Source organism: Triturus cristatus, chromosome 2_2 (assembly GCF_964204655.1).
Source record: "Triturus cristatus chromosome 2_2, aTriCri1.1, whole genome shotgun sequence".
NCBI lineage: Eukaryota > Metazoa > Chordata > Amphibia > Caudata > Salamandridae > Triturus > Triturus cristatus.
In genome coordinates this window covers 538,657,555-538,678,741 of record NC_140582.1, presented here as the reverse complement: position 1 = coordinate 538,678,741, position 21,187 = coordinate 538,657,555, and the positions used below count along the sequence as shown (strand labels likewise).

Below are 21,187 nucleotides of genomic sequence, written 5' to 3'. Positions count from 1 at the left end.
AAGTATTCGGAAGAATGTAAGAGGCATCCAAATTTATACACCAAAATCCAGTTTCTTATTTTTTAGTTATACTTATTTTTAACAGTATTTTATGTCAATTTTATGTGATTCAACAGTTAAAATTGTACGATCATAAATTTAACTGCAAACCTATTCATAATCAACTGGTTTAAATAACAATATATAATTTAAAAATTTTTAAAAAGGGTACTCCTCTCTAGACCTGATCACTGCTAATATGTCCAATGCCAGAGCAGCCAACAAGGGTTTCGCAACACCTGTCACTTTTTCAAGGCCTAAGTTGAAGTTCAATTTCACTCTCAGGCGACCAGTTTTAGTTTGTTATAATAGTTCATACTGTATGCCCAATCGAGTTATGGGCCAAAAGCTTAATTTAATTTCGGATCAGACTATCAGTAGCTCTTTCGGTATACTGTGGGACGATGTCTGGAATAATTTTTCTGTGAACGTTGTCTTAGTACACTGTTAAACACTTCGTGAAAATATTCTGACAAACTTTCTAAACTACAATGAGCATTTGAAAATGTACAGTATAGTACAAATGATAAACTACATTTCTAGTGAGCAAACAATGTTATTTCTGCCTCAATAGTCTATCAGAAAAAAAGCTTTAACAACCACAGCACAAACCAAGAGGGCTACAAACACAGGCAGGTCATCATTCAGTGCCCCTTACTATGCAGACTTTTGAAAGCTGAAATTTCATAAGCAGCCATTTATTCTCAGCGACAAGATTCCCAACCAAAAGCATACTCCGGTTTTTGCAATGGTTAATAATACTGTTTTTGTACCTCCTGTTTTGTAAAATGGATATCCCAGCTAAGTAGGATCCGACTAGAATACCAGAGGATGGATTAAAGCCGAGATGATCAATATCATGTGATAATAACAGTCCAACTCGCAGGTCTATACTAGTCATACCATGTGATACATTCATATAAATTGGGGAAAGGGAGGTTTCCATCCAATAAGGACCTATGACATAGATTTTAGTGGATCGTGATTTTATTGTTCTACAGTGGATGAAAGCACATTCCAGAATTCAATAGAAAGTTTGGCTTCCCGATCAAGAAATTAAAAACCACGTCAAATAGGTTTGGTCTAGATGCGGGCCTGGGTAACCCTGGATAGGGAGCATCAGGCTGGTGGGCACCGTTTTATCTTACTGTAGAGCAAGGCTCTGGACTGGTTTCCACATTGAATCAATCCTGACAATTGCCTCATGTTAAGAACACCAGCTCATCATTTCTCCTCCTGAGCAAAAAACGTTGTCCTTGACTGGACATCACATCAATTTGGTGCCACTGATTGGAAACTTTTGTTAACAGAACAATATGTGCATTCCAAGCAATTCTACTTTAAAATGAAAAACTACTCTGAAGGAGATTTTTACATAGCCAAGCTTGCTTGGAATTTAGCCGTGCTTGCCTCTATTCTGAGGAGTAGGTATGTGAAGGCAAGGCTTTGGGAAAAATCCTAAATCACAATATGGCTCCAGCAATCACAAGTCGAGAGTTTTTTTGCTCAAAAAAATAAATGGTAAAGCCATGCACGTCAATTAAAAGTTAACTAGGGGGGGGGGCAGCTGCTTAGCTCCTTCAACTACTTGCTTAAGAAGCAAATCTAAATCACTCAAGGGTGCTCCAAAGGTCAAACCTTTGAGGTCATCAATTCTCAAAAACTGCATGATTTTACTTCCACTTCTCTTACAGTTTTGGTGAACGAATGTCCATAGGGAAAGCTGTTTAAACCACGATTTCGGTCATTTCCATTTGCATTAGCCCATCCAAGCATCCAGCCAATGGAAACGACTGTTTCAGAGTTTGCAACTCGAACAAACACTACGCATGGTGGGAATGCCACTTTAAGCAAGTAAAGTGGCCCTGCGCCCCTAGAAAAATTTAATTTTTGTATATTCTATACAGTGAATATTATCCAAGTCACCACCAGCTGTAGGGGGTCGAGAATGCTCGTGGTTCGAATAAAAGGCTCTTGGCAGAACAGGGTCTGAAAACAAATACTACAGATGCACAGCAAACTATGAATCTTACGGACATGCTTAAAATCACAATGGAAGTAGAACAGACACAGCGCAGGTTACGGAGACCCCCTCATGAATGACAGGACAGTAGGTCGAAGCCCTTCCGCAAATATTAAAATACATTTTACTTGGCACATGATCCACTACTGCAGCATCATCATCATCATCTTCAGCCTGTTGTGTGCTCATCAGTGCGGCTCGCGCTGGCTCAGGGTGAAAAAAGTGTGTAGTGGATTATTTTACTTAGCTGTTCACAGGTCAACAAGCATGAACATCATGGGTGTAACTAACACCTTAGGAAAGTCTCAGGTGTGCGCGGCCTATCTACTCCTGCCACAATGCCTCTTAAAAAAAGATGATGGCCAGAAGCGCCCTGACACTAACAGCTCATTAATACAAAGGGTTGCCCGCAAATACAAGCTAAACAACCCCATGTCACCTTTGCCCCACTCTTTACTCAAGGACAAGCATCCCATCAGACTTCAAAAAGGCCAAATCCCAGGGAGGTCAAGCTCAAGCCACCCAGATCACATCTAGGAGCAGCCTCTCCCCCCTCCCGGGAGAACAAGGCCCATTCATCTCCACCCTGCCAAACACCCGCCCCCATTAACAGCCAGCTGGGTGGGTGGGTGTCCTCTCTATAAATCAGGCAAATACTTATAACAAACAGGCTTTGTCAAAGCCAAGCGGTCTGGCACTTACAAACTGGTGTATTTTATTCAATTATTTTTACAAACATGTAATAGCCATTAAACCTTTAAAGACAATACAAAATGATTGCCATCTAAGTCGGCCTGCATATGTTTGCAACAAAAAAAACTTCGTAATTAACACATCACAAACAAATTATCTGAATATGACACTAGAAATTGCACCTCGCTCCTTGACGTCATAAGTCTACGATTCCAGTCAGGCGGTGCCACATATCATAGCTTGCAGATGCAGCTATACAATTAGTCAAACCTCATCAACACCCAGAATACATCAGGTTATCAAATAAATCACTAGGATGAGAAACGTTTTGCACAGAGGGCACTGCGGAGAGGGGACCTGCTATATCACAAGTCTCCCAAACTGGGGTTCACACCCCGTAGAAGTGCAAGGCGGCAAATTACCGGTCCTTCGGGCAGAAACGACAGATGCACCCGGCTGACCTCCGAGCACTCACTACTTGCCACTGCAGAGTGTGCCTCGTGCCCACTTTAGTTTGCAGAAATGTACGGTTCCACTCGCCACACACAAGCTCATCACTGACAAGGGCAACAATGGAAAATGCATCATTATTTTCAACTTGTTTTTCAATGATTACTCAAAACAACGTTAATCTCCATCGCCTAAGCAGTCAATATTCATCTACCGGTTTTCCGTTACTCTACCCGCTTCCCACAACTGACTTTGCGACCAACTTGCAAATTACAGAAACAAAACACTCCGTAGTGTGCCAGGACATCACTGCAGCTCCCCTGGTCGTTTCTCTGCCACATCGTGCGTTGCTGTAAAGAAGTAACCAGACATTACTGCCAGTTCGTGGAGTACGAAAAGTAAAATACAACAGCGGTTACAGTGAATCAATAGAAGCGGGACGCTCCTCTCCTCCCTGCTAAACCTGACTGCCTTATCCACAAGAGTAGATACTGCCAAGGAAAACTGGCGTCCTTCACTATCACTAGTTAGGGAGGGAGTGCACTTGTGAAAATCTGTGTTTCCAGGTTAACGGAGGGCACCACGCAAATGCATGAAGTGCACACGGGCGATCCTTGCAAATACTCCTCGTTTAGCAGCCTCGACGCAAAGGAGCGCCGAGCACTCGATTCAGGATGAGAGAAATGCAAACGAGTCTCTACTCCACAGCGGTGAGGCCGGGCAGACAGCACGAGACCTCATTATGCCTACTACAGGCACCCCTCCCCCACCCCACCCCTCCAGAACAGCTGAGCAAACCGGGGGGGGGGGGGGGCGGTTATGTAAAGAAACGCGACAGGGTCACAAGGACGGTAAATCACGCTACCATACAACAACTAGTGTGAACCCTGACTCCAGAGCCTAGGCCCTAAACTAACCTTCCCACAAGCCAGTGATCCTACCGTCAGCCAAATGAGGCCCCAGTTCACCAAAGAAACACGAAACTATGAGGAATGGGCAACTTAGTTACACACAGAGGCAGAGGATTCTGTACCCATACCGTGTACGTGAACCATCAAAACTCGTATCTCACGAATATTCAGGGCCCATGGGCTGACCGGGGTTCCCTGAAACGTAACAGGTCCCCTGAACTACAGGGGTCTGCTTTACACGCTCGCATATAATGCGATGTAAGATAGCAACACCTACACCTCTCACCAAAATTCTCACGTGGCAGGGTGTGCACTGAAAAACATTTCAGCCTCCGATATATGCCCTGGGTCTGTCCGGAAGGAAGAGGGGTTATCAACTGAGCAACTCCCGCCTCCGCCTGTAAACGCGCGCGTGGTGCAGTGCATGGAAGACGCGGACAGAAAGAACTGCTCCTGCAGAGGCCCGTCACCGACAGTGACTTCTAGGCGCTGGGAACAAACAGTTCAAGCAACAAACAGCAGCCCAGGAACTAAAAGACCACAAACAGATGCAATCAAAGGGCTCATGCTCCCACCACGATAAGACTAATGCGCCCCGTTACTAATTGACAGGCGAGGATCCCGGCGCTTCCCTCCGACACAAAAGAGCAAACAATGATTACTGAAGAGCACCGTTAATGGCACTGCTCGTTTAGGGGGGTCTAACAGGGCCTTTGGGTGTTAATCTTGTTTAAAGAACACCGGGCTGAAGCAGAGGCCTTCAGTGAGTGAATTATGGCGCGCTGCCGACGAGGATTCGGAACTCTGAGGGAATTCATTGGGTGGTTCTCTCTCTGTCGAACGCATTTCCCTCTTCGCTCCTTGCATCCGCGGGAGATGGTCATCATCCCCAGCTGTCTTAATTCACAAATATAGAAAAACACCGAACAGTGAGCCTCCAGCAGCCAGACACCATCGGCTCTCTAGCGCTGGGGAGGGAAGGGAGCAAAAATGTGGCTCCGTAGCTGCTGTAAGAGTCACACGACCATGGGGAAAAGAACAGGCACAAGGGCCCTCACATGCAGCATTGACAGGCTAACAACCACTCCCGATGAGCGAACTTTGACCTCTAGGAGATGCGCAGGATGGCCTCTGCTGTAATGGCAGGGGCTTCAACAATGGGCATGTATGGACTCCGCGGTTTCTCTCAGATCTTATTTGGGGGGGGGGGGGGGGCCTTCCGGGGTCTGTACCCTCTTGCGAAATACTTCACACGTTTTGTGCATGCATGGATACTGTGAAATACTTCACACGTTTTGTGCATGCATGGATACTGTGAAATACTTCACACGTTTTGTGCATGCATGGATACTGTGGTGTCATGTATACTTGAGCCAAATTATCGCTGGAAGTCTGAAATGGGCCATTTCAAATGTGCTGTAAAACTGAAGACTTCATCATCGCTTTGCCAACTGGGTGAATTTGCCGAGGGAGCACTCACAGGGTCAAACTGACACAAATCACTATTCCTGGCATGAGCACGCAAAGGGCAGAAAAACCAAAGAGGATGGGACTGTGGCTTGGAGACCCCACCACCCGCACACCCCGCTCAGGCCAGGTACACTCATGAAAGAAGACCAGATCAATTCGAATCAACAGGTAAGTAAGTCGTATACCACCCTGGACAGATGCACCTCGTAAATGCAGCAGCCGCGCGCCAGCGTGTGGTGCCTGTACATGTTTTTCATAACGTTCTCTCTTGGCACCTACACCTTTTTCTGAGATGAGTAAGAGGCCAGGTTGGGACTGTTGGCAGCTTCCTTACTCTCCTTTGCTGAGTTGAGAATGGTCTCGGGCACCCTAGCGTGACCTGCATTGAACTCCCACCAGAGCCAAGAGCCCTTCCTCTCTGTAGCAAGCCCTGACAACCTGAAGTTCAGGGAATACTATCTGGGATTGTCAGCAGCTGCCTTCCTCTTCTGTGCTGCGGCGAGGATTGTCCCGTACACTTTGTAGCGTGATCTGCATTGAACTCCAAGGCAGAGCGGAGAACCACAACGCTCTGTAGCGAGGTCAGTGATGTCAACCCACTGGTCGCCCTCGAATGTTAGCCTTTTATTTCAGAAAACAGGTAACAATGCTCTGAAATGCTAGAAAGAACTAGGTCCACCCCAAACACTTCCTGGGTCAGGGGACCCAAGAAAGTTGTCCAAATCAAAGATGATCCCTGCTGTACTAAACAATGTCATTACTAAAAACAAGCAGTAATCCAATGGAGGCACGGAAGGCGTGTGGAGAGAATAGAAGTGGACCCGCATGCATGCACAAAGGCTTTCAGAAAAACACCCACACCAGCCAGTGATCAGCTATGAGGTGTATTGTCAGGAATTACCAGCAAAACTAGGAGTGTGGTGGTGAGACTTCTTTTCAAGTTGCAGAAGTGTTTAAGTTTTAATGAGATAGCCCACCACAAGCCAGGCGGAAATCGTCAGCCCTCCTCTTTTCTTGGTAAAAAAAAAATGAAATCTACAACCATACACAATGGTAGAGAAACAAATTCAGCACATACTGAAAAGGTACACTGATATACATTCCAGCCAACAATACTTTGCAAATGTTCGAAAATGCAACACCGATTTATACTGATCTGAACATCAGACACCATGCATTGCAATCTCTATACCCAAATCACAACAGATAGTTTTGGAAGAGACTTTGGGAAAAACGTATCCATAATTCTAAAAAGCAAAAACAGCAGGACGTAAAGCCATCTCCCCAAATTGAGTTCCAAAGTGGTTTGTCAGGGAAAGCAACTGGAAATGAATTAAACATGCCTTACCCCATGCGTTTCAGGGGTCAGCTCAAACGGCCCATCACCAACTGAAGACACAACCAACACTCAAACCACATTGCTTCATTCAGCATTGCAGCATGGAGTCTTGACAGTTGCATCTGACTTGCCATCTTGGACAACAACAATGCAATAATGTAGGAATGCTGCATACGCTGAGGAACGCTGAAGGGGATATGACTTACGGAAGACAGGACTATGTCCTTCTATAGAGGGCACCTTCCACTAGAGCATTTAGAACAATGCAGTATTACTAACTGGAGTGTGTCCTTGAGCCAGGCTGGTCAAGGAGGTGCTAGTGTGCCGCTGGCAGAGCCCAATACTGGTCGGTGTGCAGCATGTGCAAGAGGTGCCAAGCAGCGTTTATAGTCCATAGAATCATGGCGCTGTTGGAGTGAAGAACCACCAGCCCTTCTGAATTTTCATTAGCCCACAATTATACACTCAAATCTCAACTGTAGCTACTTCAAAACTAACAACTGTTTAGGAGCATAAACAAGGAAGAAAATACATTTGTTTGTCAGATTAAGGGAATTGATCAGAACGTGGAATTTAAAGGGTACCTTTCCTATGTAGCAAGCGTTATACATGGCATTTCAAAAAGAAACACTGGCAAAGACAATATGTCTCACCGTTGAAAGATATTAGCCAGCCTTTTCACTTTTCCAAGGCTCGTTGCCGATGCTGAGCAGCAAAGGGGGACGGGGGCAGCTGCTGTTGCCAATGCCAGACATCGGCAGCAAAAACTAATATATATATATATATACACACACACACACAAAATGACCAGCCCAGTATTATGCAGCAAGTGCACACTTGTGTCACTGAGTGCGTCATGAATTTTATTTTAGCAAAAGGAATAAAGAATCTTCACAGGGAGGGGGCAGGTGGAGGAATCAAAGCGGACAAGCTCTTGGAGAGGCACCTGCGCGCCTGGAGAGGTACTGTGACCCGAGAAGACTTTGGCAGCCTGCTCAGCAACCCCAAATATTGTCATGCCTAATCTCTACTGATGACGGATAATAATCCAGAAACACGAGTTTAGAGATGGCCAGCATTGATCTGTACCAACCTGGTGAAACACTCAAAAGAACTTTTGTGCAAGTACACACGCTTGATGAACTGCATCCACCATAATGCTTAGGGGTGAACCAGCTGGAAGGTGAAGCAGTGTGATCCCACATTTGTTTCCTGTTTAAAAGGCTCCCTCGAGCCGCTTTGAGCTGACTAGCTCGTGGAGAGGCACCTGCGCGCCTGGAGAGGTACTGTAACCAGAAGACTTTGCCAGCCTGCTCAGCAACCCCAAATATTTTCATGCCTAATCTCTACTGATGACAGATAATAATCCAGAAGCACGTGTTTAGAGATGGCCAGCATTGATCTGTACCAACCTGGTGAAACACTCAAAAGAACTTTTGTGCAAGTACACACGCTTGATGAACTGCATCCACCATAATGCTTAGGGGCGAACCCGCTGGGAGGTGAAGCACATTTGTTTCCGGAGGAAATCAATTCTGCCAAGGACTGGGAAGCAACTGAGGAGAAACAGAATAATATAAGCTAACCTGAAAAGGATTGGGATAGGGGAGGAGAGGGTTGAAGCGGTTCCCAGGGGTGAAAAAGGGGTGTGTGTGTGTGTGTGTGTATGTATATATGTATATATATATATATATATATTCACTGAAAAAACCATGGGTTTCACACACGTTATAGTTAGGAATTAGCATTTAAAAAACCTTATATATATATATATACATATATATTTATATATATATATATACATACACACATACATATATTCACTGAAAAAACCATAGGTTTCACACATGTTATAGTTAGCGGAAATTTTACTGATAAAAAACCAGTGAAATTCCCCCGTTATAGTTAGTGTAGGCAACTATAACTCACGCGACCGCAATCCTCTGCGGATGCTAATACTGTATTTAGACACTTATTTGCCCATGTCTTCTTCCATACATTTTTAGCTATACATATATTTCAAATATTTTTTTTTCATAAAGACACATATGTCATCAGCAGAAGATTGCGGTCGCGTGAGTTATAGTTGCCTACACTAACTATAACAGGGGAATTTCACTGGTTTTTTATCAGTAAAATTTCCGCTAACTATAACATGTGTGAAACCTATGGTTTTTTCAGTGAATTTGCAAGGTTTTTTAAATGCTAATTCCTAACTATAACGTGTGTGAAACCTATGGTTTTTTCAGTGAATTTGTACGTTTTTTTAAATGCTAAGTTACTTTACGCCATTCGTGGCGTGCGCGCCCACTTAACGCAGTTCGTTCCGTGCGTGCACGGTGCGCTTCGCGCACCGTGCGCGCACAGTAAGCACGCGGTGCGCTTCGCGCACCGCGCGCCCACTTTACGCAGTTAGTGCCGTGCACGCACGGTGGGCACGCGGTGCGCTACGCGCACCGCGTGCCCACGTTACGCTAGATGGGCCATGTACGCACGATGCGCTTCGCGCACCGTGCGCACATGGAGGACATATGATGCACTTCGTTTTGAAAGGTAATATTTTAATTTTTCGTAATTTTTATAAGTGGGGTGGAGAGAGTGTTGTTAATTTTTTCTTTTATTATTTTTGTTTAAAATATTGTGGTTTTTCATACCTCTAATAAGCCCTGCACATTTGGTAGCCTGCGGCGACCAAAAGCACGGGGGGTGGGGTGAGTGTGGATAGTGTTTGTTTTTAACATTTTTTACCGTACGCGTACGGTAAGCGTAATCAGCGAAATTAGCGAAAAAAAAAAATTGCATTTTTGGCCTTGGGGGGGTCTTTGGGGACTCCCTCAACATGGCTATGTGTGTGGGAGCTGTCTAAACAGCCCCTTTACATGTTTATTGGTTTTATTTAACAACCTAGCTCTCAGTGCAAGAGAGAAAATGGCGGCCGCCGCTTCCTGGTTTCGGCTGTTTGGAATGTTTACTAAGATCTAAGAGCCAATCAGAATCGCGCTCGCGCACGCCACCGTACGCGTACGGTAAGCTTACGGTAAGCGTACCGTAAGCTGGCTCAGATATATATATTGATTTAAAGGCTATTTTCTCAGAATCTACTGAACAGATTTACACCAAACCTACAAAAGGCACTTCCTTGACCTGAGGACTACCTCTCTGCCAAATTTCTAGTAATTCTGTTCAGCCGTTCGGGCTGTAGCCCTGTCTAAAGGTCCTATGGAAAAATGCATGGGAAAAACGCGTTTTGGGACCCCCCTTTTATCTCAGCCCCCGCTTGACGAATCCCCCCCGAGACTTTCAGGGTAGGAGCGGAGCGTAGCGCCCCACCTATTTTGAGAAATTCGCGAGGATTCGTCGACCGGCGCCAAAGTTATTCAAAATAGAATGTTGCGGATTTCCTATGGAAAAGGGGTCCTAACTAGAACAACCTACTGGCGACCGCCAGTAGGTAATACACACACACACATATACATACACACTCTTTGAACATTCAAAGGGGTTTCTTTTCAATGGACTGAGGCATTTGAGAAAGGCTGTGCGCCGAAACCTGTCATGCCGAATCCTTGAGAATAAAGCGTCCAGACGAGCCCCGCTGTGTCCCTTTCTTCTTTCATGTATGGAGGAAGCTGTTGTGATATATATATATATATATATATATATACACACACACACATACACACACAGACTCCCATGGAGTGCTGCACAAAAAGATGTGAATTAGTTCCCTGATGTCAGCGCTGGAAGGATCCAAGTCTGGCAGCCAAAGGAAGGTAAAGAAGCCTTGCTCCAGGGGTGAGGCAAGCCACTGAATAAAAAGCAAGCAAAACGAGATGGACATGAGAGCAAGTAATGATGAGCAAAAAGCAGTCTACAGGAGACCTATCCACACACTCGCGCTGTGCGATGAAACTATTTTTACCTGTGGAAACCCGCGACTGCTCAGATGTATTTAAATATTTTACAGGTTTAGGAAATGTTTACTGTGAAGTTCAGTTTCCATTTCAGAAACTGGATCACAGGGAGGATTCCAGTGCAGGTATTTGGTTAACTTTTCCATTAGATCAAACATGTACATCCTGTGGAAAAAAAGCATGAGCTGGCTCTAGACAAGGGCACTGCAGGGTGAGGCCGAGCAGAACAATTCTTGATGGGATTGGAGCCTTTTGGGCAGATGAAGTAACTCCACAACCAAAACTGAATTCACACCATGTGATTGGACAAGATTGGGGCATGGGAGTTATGCGATCTTGGTGGACTAGTGCATCCCATGTAGAGATCAGTGTGCAAATCAATGGCCACGGGTTCAAATTCTGGCAATTCTGCTCAGCCCTTCATCTATCCCAGGTCGATAAAGTACGTACTATTATTAAGTTCAGTAATAAGCAACGTGAGTTTCCAGTGACTAGACAGCACAGGAGTAGGAGAGTTTGCTCTGTAATGGCAATAATTATAGTATTTTAAAGTCTCTGGGCTTTATATGGAAAAAATGCAAGACTTCAGTATGGTCACAATTTTAAATTGAGAAGAATATTTGATTCTCTGGTATTATGTATCCCTTAGAGCCTGGATAAAGACTTGTTTGTGCTAAAAGAAACTTCCCCAGAATGAAGGTAATAACAGATCCGTTAACAGCAGCAGCATCCGTACAGGCCGCAAAAAGCTAATTCCAGTAGACAAAGTTACAGAAAAAAATGCAGGCTCCTCCCACCAGTGATTGGGTCACAGTCACACCAATAGGGGGACAGCAGAGCCACCTAAATCTGCACACTGTGGTCTCCATCTAAACTGCAGGAAAGGGAGCAGGAAAGACATTTTAGCAGAAACTAGGTGTCAAGTGGAGATTTTAATTGTGAAGCTTGGTTCTCCACAGACAGAGACCACCGTCCTTGAGAGCAGAGATGGAATAGGCAACTGTGGGGGGAAAAAAGAGGCACTTTTCATGTACTTAGGAAGTTATTTGGTAAATATGCCCAAGCTGACGCTGCGTGGACACCTACATCACCCTAGGGATCTCTCTGCCACACAGTAAAGCACAGAGAGGGATGCACAGTTTTCATGCCAGTGTTATCCTGATCAGGTTTTCATGGAGATGCCCAATTTAAGGGCATGTGCTTCACATCCCAAACTTCAATAGCCTTGCCCACCCCTGGTTTAGAAATACAATACTTACACCAGACAACTGTGGGAAAGCAAAAGTATAATGTATATCCAGACATCCTACCATGAGCATGAACAACACTGGTGATGCCAATCACGTTTACTTTGTCAAACATAAAATAAGTGCAGAGGCCACAGGATTTTATTAGGAGCCTATGGTGCAGACCAATGCCAGAGCTGACAAATCCCACAGCGGCCTCAATTCCACTTCCTATCTCCAACACCTGTCACTACTCTCTCTCTCACTCTTGCACGCTCTACTTCATCCCCAAATTCTGCCTTCTTCACCGTTTTCCTTTCTTTATTTTTTTTCACTTATTTCTTCATTTTCTACCTTTCTGTATCTTTCTCGGTGTCAAAGTCTCATGGTGAAAAATATGTCCAGATCTTCAAAAATGAACACTAGTTTCGTTTGAGACGCTGCAGACGGAGTACGACTTAGGGGGTACTGAATACTTTCGATATGTCCAGGTGCGTCATGCTCTGCTATCTGTCCTTGCCGAGGGGGGAGGTCGTGCCTGAGTCCTCTCCTTTGGAGGATAGGGTTCTGGATGGCCATATGCCGGAGAGTACAGTCTCCTTGATCTACAAGAAGCTTGTTAACGTTCGGACCGATCTCCTCCTCGACGTGCGCGAACAATGGACTAGGGATGGTCTCGAGCTGGGCGATGAGGACTGGCAGTATGCCATCTCCTCTCCGAAGGAGGTTGCGATCCAGGCGAGACTTAGGCTGGTGCAGCTTAAGATACTTCACAGGGTTTATGTCACGGGGCCCCGCCTGATCCACATGGGTTTCTCTGAAGATGGCCTATGCAAGAGAGGCTGTGGGATGCTGGGCACCTTTCTACACATTATTTGGGAATGTGGGGGGGATCACAAAGTTCTGTAAACAAATTCATGATGTGATGGAAGAGGTCACGGGTATCGCACTGCTACCGGAGGCAAGACGTTACCTATTGAATGTCTGGGGTCCCACCGATTATGATGCCACTCAGACCCAATGGGTGAACCTGGGGAATATGGTGGCGAAGCGAGATATTGCGCAGCTGTGGGGATCCCAGAGACCTCCCACCTTGGTAACATGGATGGAGAATATGTACTGGGGCATGTTCCGAGAGAAAACGGTGTACAGTGCCCGAGGTCGCCCTAAGAAATGGCATAAGATATGGGGGCGATGGAACCGCTATAGGGGCGATATTTGTGTGCCCCCGGCTACTGAAATGTTAGATGTGCAGCTTTCCCCCTAGCTCTATTTCCAACTTTAGACGTATAACTGACTATAACTTGGAGTCCATACCTCTGCTTTCCCCCCACTGCTTCAGTGCGTTGTACTGACCTGCGGATGGGACCTCGCCCCAACTGAGAACTTGCGCATGTTTATTATATGTTCTGCCTTGCTTTTGTTTTGCACTTTCGGTTTAATTTAAAACTAAACCTTTGTTACTCCTGTTCTATAGCCATTGACCCTTTCACGTGTTGTTCTTATCATGCTGCCGGACCCCCAGGATGTCGGCTGAATAGCTGTGATCCATGTTGGTATAAATAGAGGTTTTTAAAAAAAAATAAAAAAAAATGAACACTAGTGACTACCACCGGTACAAATTAAGCACTGTCTACTTCCTCTATTCATACTGATAAAAAAGCTGCGTTTCGCTTTTTTTAAAACGACACACTATGTTGCACTGGCACTACTCGCAGCTCTGCTCTGGGACCTTAAAACGGACAAGACAAAGAAAATGCTTAAAAGGGTGTGGCGGGTGCACTGCCTTCTGCGCATGCTGCAGCTAACAGCTGTCTTGGCTTTGCTGGAAGAGAAGAGTCTGCTAGACAAGCATCTTACTACTTGAAAGGAAGGGAGGGGAATGTTCAAAGACAGCAAGGACCTCGACAGCCACCTGCCACACGACACACCAATAACACAGGCTGGGTGTGGTGGTTGGAAACTGCAGTGCAGAAAACACGGTGGCACAACAGGTGCATGCAGGCACCTACGGTAGGTTTTATTCAGCCCTGAGAGGACAAAATCGTGTCTAACAACTTCCCATTCTCCTTGAATAAAAGGGGGTCGAGAGGGGTCACGATCCCCATCCCTCGGGTTTCATCAGCTTTCACATACAGGCACCATGTATCTCATTCAACTCTGCCAATTTCTGAAAAGTCCTTCAATAGAGGTGGTATACTGGACCCGGCAGATGCTGAGGCCATGATCACAAAACCAGAGGCTCAATGTGCTCTCATCACTGCCATTTTCAAACCTTGCGTCCACTGGGTGGATAGCGAGGCGTCTGCCGATATAACGTACCCTGTCAGGGCAAGCCCACCATCAATGTATCCACCTGTGAGGCACACTCCTACACAAACCCCTGCAAAAGTTCTCATGACCAAGAAATGGTTTGCTCATCAACTTCTTTCCATTCGTCACCACTTTCATTATACCCTTGGCAAGGACAACCGACTCTCCAAGGCCGTACAGCTCTTCCACATTGTGCTTCTTAGCAGCGCTCTTGCTCAGCTGTTCCATAATTCAGTCAGGTTTGAAGGGAAAGGTAATGTTGCCCCAAACACGGCATCCTGCAAGATCCAAGTAGGAAGTCTACCACCCACACAGCGGTTCACGTAAGGCAACCTCCTAGCGAGACCGTCAGCATCTGGAATTCAGGTGGTGGTCACATTAGCGAAAAATTAGGTTTCTGACCCCTTTTCTCTGATAAAGGGGGCAAAACTGCACCACTTGCAGGCGCTACGGCCTTCATGCTGTGCCCACGTTCCCCATTACCCCCCCACCCCTGTGAGACCGCTAGAGCGGGGCACCATGCTCACAACATGACTGGAAACCGCTAAACGCAGGTTCTCCCAGAGCAATTTTACAATTATCATAAAACAGCATGAAATCTGACCGACTTTCATACCCCGGCGGCTTCTGAACTCAATTTATAGAAATAAATCAGTATTACCAGTAAATAATTGAGGCATCACTGGCCAGGGTATATAGTCCATTTCTATAATACCAGAAAGCACAGGGTGTGAAATTGTTTACCAAGTGCCGACAACAGTGGAATCGGCCCAAAAAAATAATAATAACCTACTACGTTGAACTCACAAGGCCCTGCCAACCTTGCACCAAGTGCTTGCCTTTACGGTACACTCCCGCGTGAAGAACTAGTAATTCCAGTTGTTAATTTAGGATATCACGTTTTCCTGTTCGCGGGAGGATCCAAGACAACGTGATTGTCTCACAGCAGTCCCACTGAACAATAGCGCACAAAAGGCACAGGAACGTCCTTCCCTATCACAAATGAACCCCCCCCATTCTTTAAATGCAGCGGGTATGCCAATGCAAGCCATAAACAAAACGTGTAGGAAACATTACACCCGTTTCAGTGAGCCAATGGGCGAGGGGCCTTTCAACGCACAATGCACCTGCAAGCCAGGGTGGAGACTTGGCTTTCCTTCTGTTACAGCCAGGTTACCTCATATCTGGGGAGGGTGTTTTTGAATATGAGGAAAAAAACGTAAATACAAAATAAAAAAGCAGGGGCAGAGACTCGAGACAGTTTTAAGGACAATCGCGTATGGAAAACAAGACATACATTGCAATGGAAAGCCAAAGATTTGTGGGTGCATATTTGAAAATTGTACCCCTACCCAAGCCCTAGGAAACAACAACAAAACATAAATAAATCATAAATCACACCCGCGTTAAAGCAAAAAGCATTCGAGCCTTTCCTCGAGCAAAGTCCACCGCAACAAATCACCGCAGCTGGTAACATACTTGGGCAAAAATAAAACGCACCAGGTCACTCCCCGCTGGGAAGTAAACCACACCGTCCACATGGTAATTAATACCATGCATAGCCCCAAGGGTAGCCCAAAGAAAGCATCAACACAACCCACCGACGGCAGGGCACTGCTGGCTGTTCGACGTAGAGGGAAAGGTGGGCGGTCAGAGTTGCTTGAAAGAAAATACCAATTTAAAAATAATAAAATGAGGAAAGCATTCAGTGGGAGTCGCCCCGGGTGTGTCTTGTATGTACAGTGACAGATCAACAGGCAAACAGCGAGGGTGCACGTGACTAACGTGGGAGAGGCGTCGCCTGCCCTGCTCCCAGCTGGGATATTTATTGTTGCTGCTGTAGTTAGTGCGACCCCTCCCTGGAAGTTCATGCCTGCCACAGACAGACACCGGGACAGCTGCAGCCCACTCAATGCACGGGACCCCTGCGGACAGAGGCCTGGTGGGTGGGAAGACACGGAAGCTGCTGAGAGGACTGGTGGGGCCTAAAGACCCCCGGCTCGACCCCACTAAGGGGTGGGCTAGGAAGACAGAGTGAGTGGTACTGACTGTTGGTATGAGTGCACCAACCCGCACAACACTGCACACTTCATCTGTGGCTAGAAGGCTGTGTTAGGCAACAGCTGGAAGTTCATGCTAATAACCGGTGGCCTTCCGCCGCCGCCCCCAACGGGGGGGGGGGGGGGGGGGGGGGGGCTGCGTGAGAGCGCCCACCGCGGCTTCATGATATTTCCCGCGACCTGTCCCGAGAGGAGGGTACATCGTGGGAGGTCTCGAGAAGGTGGGTAGATACATCGAGGCCGTTCTCCACAGGTCCGCGTGGCCCCAGGCCTGTCAATGAAAGCCCCCTCTTCATAAAGTACAAGAGAAAGGGGCCTGCCGATGCTTCAATGAGCAGAACTCTCGAGCCCCCCCCCCCCCACCTCGCGCAGAAATAACCCTGTTACCGCTGTCACATTTCGTGTGTTTACACCCCCCCCCCCCCCCAGCCCCAGCCCCATGGAATTCCCCCAGGGCTCGTGTTAGCTCCACAGGTTTCACTATGTCTTCGTGGGAAAAGTGGAGCAGCCTGTTAAGAGAGGGGTGGGGGTAGGCTGTCCGGATTGTGGGAAGGAGCCCCAAAGGGGAACAACCCTGCAGCCACTCAGAGCCCGGGAATTCCGGCAGCAATCACTGGTGTGGGGAGGGGCAGGGCTCGGAGACAGGGCCCCTAGGGGCTGAACAAAGGCCAATGTATGTCATGGCTTGGGGGTGGGGGAGTTCCAGCCTCACAACAACAATGTTGGTCAGTTAATGGGCAGGGTGGAAGAGAGGACAGGTCGCAGCAATAAGGAAACGCGACAGCGGAATTTGACCAGGATGCGGTCCACCTGAGACACAGTACCATCATCCGATTTCTAGGGAGGGAGGGGAGGGGGGGAGGGGAGGAGGGGGGGGGGGGGTGGACTATGCTCAGGTAAAGGAGAGGTAATGCTCTCTTAATATTTGCTATTCTGCATACGTTCGAATCCCGGTAGGGGCATCATAGTCTTAAATCCTATGAAGGGAAACCGATTACGAATAAGAGCGTCGTTACAGTGCTTAAAACAGCACAACATTATATATATATATATATATATATATATATATATATAGGTTCTCTGAAACTTCATTTGACAGATTCCACAATACCTGCGCACGTGCAAGCCTGCTACGAAATAGCACCAAACGAGCTCTGGGCCGCAGCTCTAGCCCTGCATATCCTAAAATCAACCGACGCGGTTAGTTTCCACACATTCAAAGAGACACACAAAAAAAACCAGAAACAAAAAAAATCCCGCCGCTCGTCAAACTGAAATCAGAATTAAGCGTTTTTCCCCCAAATTAAATGACATCTGTTTTCTCGCATTCGTCATACGAACACACGTCAGTTTGCGGGTGTTTTAATAGACTGTGTTCGAAAAGGTACTTACGTAAATGGTGTTAATTAGGGCGATTTGATTATCCAGTCCAATGCCCGGCCCTCCTCCTCCCTGACACTCGGAAGAAATACTTCCCTGGCATCCTATTAGTCTCATATCCAAGGCACCTGCCTAAACTAATGTTCGAGTCCAGCGGTGCGCTCGTGCACACGGTGACAATCCAAACTCAATGCCCCAGGTAGGTTAGGGTGAGCTGTGTCCGTGGCCAAACAGAATATGTGCGGCCCCCTCTAAATGTGATGAGGGGCTCCCAAGTAGCCCATATATGTTAGTGTGTAAATGGGAGGAGGCGGGTTTTAGGGTTACCCCTCTGCGCCGCGGGGAAGCAGGGCTTGCGTTACGTCCCCGGGCTGCGTGTGCACGCAGTATCTGCTGTTCTCAAGGCATCTCTGGGCGGAAGGACGGGCCCAGAAGCGCTGTCCCTCGTCCATTATGGACCTTGACAGTGTCGAAGCCGCTGCACCAGCGCTGGACAGGATTCACACAGTCCTGCTATTAACGCGCCACGAAACCATAAATTCACAGTAGGCAGCGCTACATAAGCTTTTTTTTTATTAAGGCAGGGGATGGGTTCAGTTTGGCGTGGGGGCTGGAGTAGAATGGTCCTGAGGGTGCAGCCGGATGTGTACTGTCACCCTTCCCCCCTCGAAAACAGCAGGTGCAGCCTGGGCACAGCGATGCCCAGAGGCCGCTCTCTCTAGTCCAGGGGTCTCCAACCGTCAGTGTGTACAGAGCTACTCAAGATAAATAAAAATCCCCCCGAGCTGCTAATGTGTTTGGCCACATCAATCATGATTACACAAGTGGCCGCCACAGACAAAATTGTCAGTTGGGGTCACCTCGTTGCATCAGGCCGGGCTGCCAGCGGTAATGTGAACATGGCTCTACCACTTTGGAGTGCCTCTACCTGGGTAATTCACACCTGCCATTGATGCACTGCTCTTGGTACCAAAGGATTAACATAAGCAATAAGCCCCCGCCCCCCCTGATTTATCACTCAAATATCAGCTTTAAATATGTTTTGCAAATATAACAATTTTTTTCTCCAAACAAAAGTTTCTGAAAAAACTTCTGAACATACACACATTATGATCTTGAATACATGTTTTTCAGTCTTGGTACACCTATATTCACCAAGCAGCAAAAGCCTCCTACTCGGGGGTAGCTGGAGAGCTACCAGAAGTCCCTAGCTACTCTTGGAGAAGCCTGCTCTAGTCTTACGTTATAATAATTTAAAGCTGGTCACCCCCCAAACCGCACGATTAGTTGCCATTAGCAGCAGCACCCCCCTTGCACCACCTCCACCCTTTACACCACAACCTGCCGCTCAACAGTGTCGCGAGCTCCCTCATTCTCGACCCTATACTAAACCAACAGCCCGCTGCACCGTCGAATTCCCCAAAAAAAGCCCAACTACGACCCTTCACCACCACACCCGGCTGCACCGGCAACAGCGCGGATTCCTCCATACAAACCGCGCGCGCGCGCCCCGTGCTGGACCAGGGACGCTGAAGCGGCAGCACTTACCGTGGGCTCCGCGGCTGCCTCCCAGGCGTCCACCCGACCCGCAGATTCTGCCCTCCACCTGTTTGGCTCTGGGACCGCTGACCTCAACTGCGCTGCCCTCGCCGGGTCTGCTGCTCCTGCCCAACCCTGCTGCTGCCTCCCGGAATCTCCGCGGCTCCGTCGACCCTGCGAGCTCCCAGCTCTCATCCAGGACTGGCTGCCGCCTCTGCACTGGCTCGAACGAAAGGAGGCTGTGCGCACGCGCGGCCTCCCCCTCAGGTGATTAAACAGAAGCCCCAGGGGAGTGGTGGAATCGCTCCTCTTCCACGGAGTCCTGCTCCTCCCTCCACACTGCCGTCTGTGTGTGTTTTACCTGATATCCCACCCAACGCGCTCTGGGAAATACATTCGGTCAGCTTTGATGAAGTACAAAGGCACCTTGACTCGTGGTGCCGACCAGAATCGTGAAAAGGCTGCTCTAAAGGTCTTATCTCGCGGATGCTCAAATTTGTTTCTTGGTCGCCTTGCGCAAGTACATAGCAACATTAGAACTGCAAACAGGACCGGTTGTGGGTCAGAAGAGTGAGTGGAGCCTGCAAACCGCCCATTAACAGACTCCTCGCATGCATTTCCAAGAGGGGCAATTTACCAAGCAGGAACGAATCACCAAAATGCTAATTTATAATCCTGAAAATTGAGTAGTTGCAGCTTCATGGATGTTTTAAACTGTTTACTGTCGTGTAGGAGTAATTTACAACGTTCTGTTTCTTTCATCGCATTCTGGGTATATTGCAGGAAAAGCACACTACAGGTAGCAGAATGCAGGGCACCGTGAGATTTCAGCGTTGGTGTCAAATCCGTTGTCTCTTTCTACACAGATAATGCACTTTTTCAATTCAGGTTACAAAGCAAGAACTGCATTTACTAGATGGCTCGATGTCATCGTGGGCATCATTTTACAGTTTCGGGTTTCTGGTACAATCCCAATGCATTATGTTAGTTGCAGTGTTGGTTTATTTCAACCAGGGGCGGCTCCAGGAATTTTTATTTGGGTGGGCAAAGGGTGCTTTCGGGTGGGCCACTGTGGCAGTCACGGGGGAGGTCACCCGGGGGTTTTAATTTATTAGCAGGCAGCCAGGCTCCCTCTCCTCAGCCAATCACAATGCTGCAAGCAGCGTTGTGATTGGTCAGGAGGCCTCCAAGCCAGGGGCTTATGTGTAGGCCATGTACTCCATGCAGGCTGCCTGCATGGAGAAGGACAGTGTGCTCATGACTGGTTTGGGCGGCCCCAGATGGCACCGACCATTTCAAAACTAGCAGTTCTAGTCATAGAGATAGTCTTCTATTATTCTTTGAAAACTCCCTTATAAACTCATCCGTACATATGTTTGCCGGGAGTTCTTTTCTCATGTGCTAAAACAGTCAAATTATGAAAGATAAAGCTTAATCTGTAATGCAAAACAGGAGAAGGAGACACCCATCTAGTTGTTGAATTGCACAATGTGAAACTAGAAATCCTGGGATCAATCCTGGCTTCCATGCTTGACCAAATTGTGTGATCCTAGCCAAACCTTTATTTTCCTAAGCCTCCTTAATTCATCATCACATAAGAGAGCACCTTCAAATGGATGTGTTCTAGATGTGCACTGTACAAAACACATTTTCTGTTTGATTTAGTTCACTATCATAGTGCTTCATCTGCACTAAGAATCTAAGCCACAAGTAGGGCGCACATAACAACAGACTTGCCTTTTAGTTCACTAAGGGCCAGATGCACAACAGTTTTTTTGCAGTCGCAAACGGGCAATTGGCCCGTTTCCCACCGCAAAAAAGGGTTGTTGT

At 47.1% G+C, this 21,187-nt stretch overlaps 1 protein-coding gene across 1 annotated transcript in view; it reads right to left on the bottom strand.

Annotated features, from left to right (window-relative positions):
- FHDC1 (FH2 domain containing 1) overlaps nt 1–19,602 on the bottom strand; it is a 99,049-nt gene extending 79,447 nt beyond the window's left edge. Inside the window, exon 1 of the mRNA XM_085641681.1 lies at nt 19,367–19,602. The gene's annotated coding sequence lies outside the window, so the exon portion shown is untranslated. The remainder of the gene's footprint in view (nt 1–19,366) is intronic.
- Between the last annotated feature and the right edge of the window lie 1,585 nt (nt 19,603–21,187).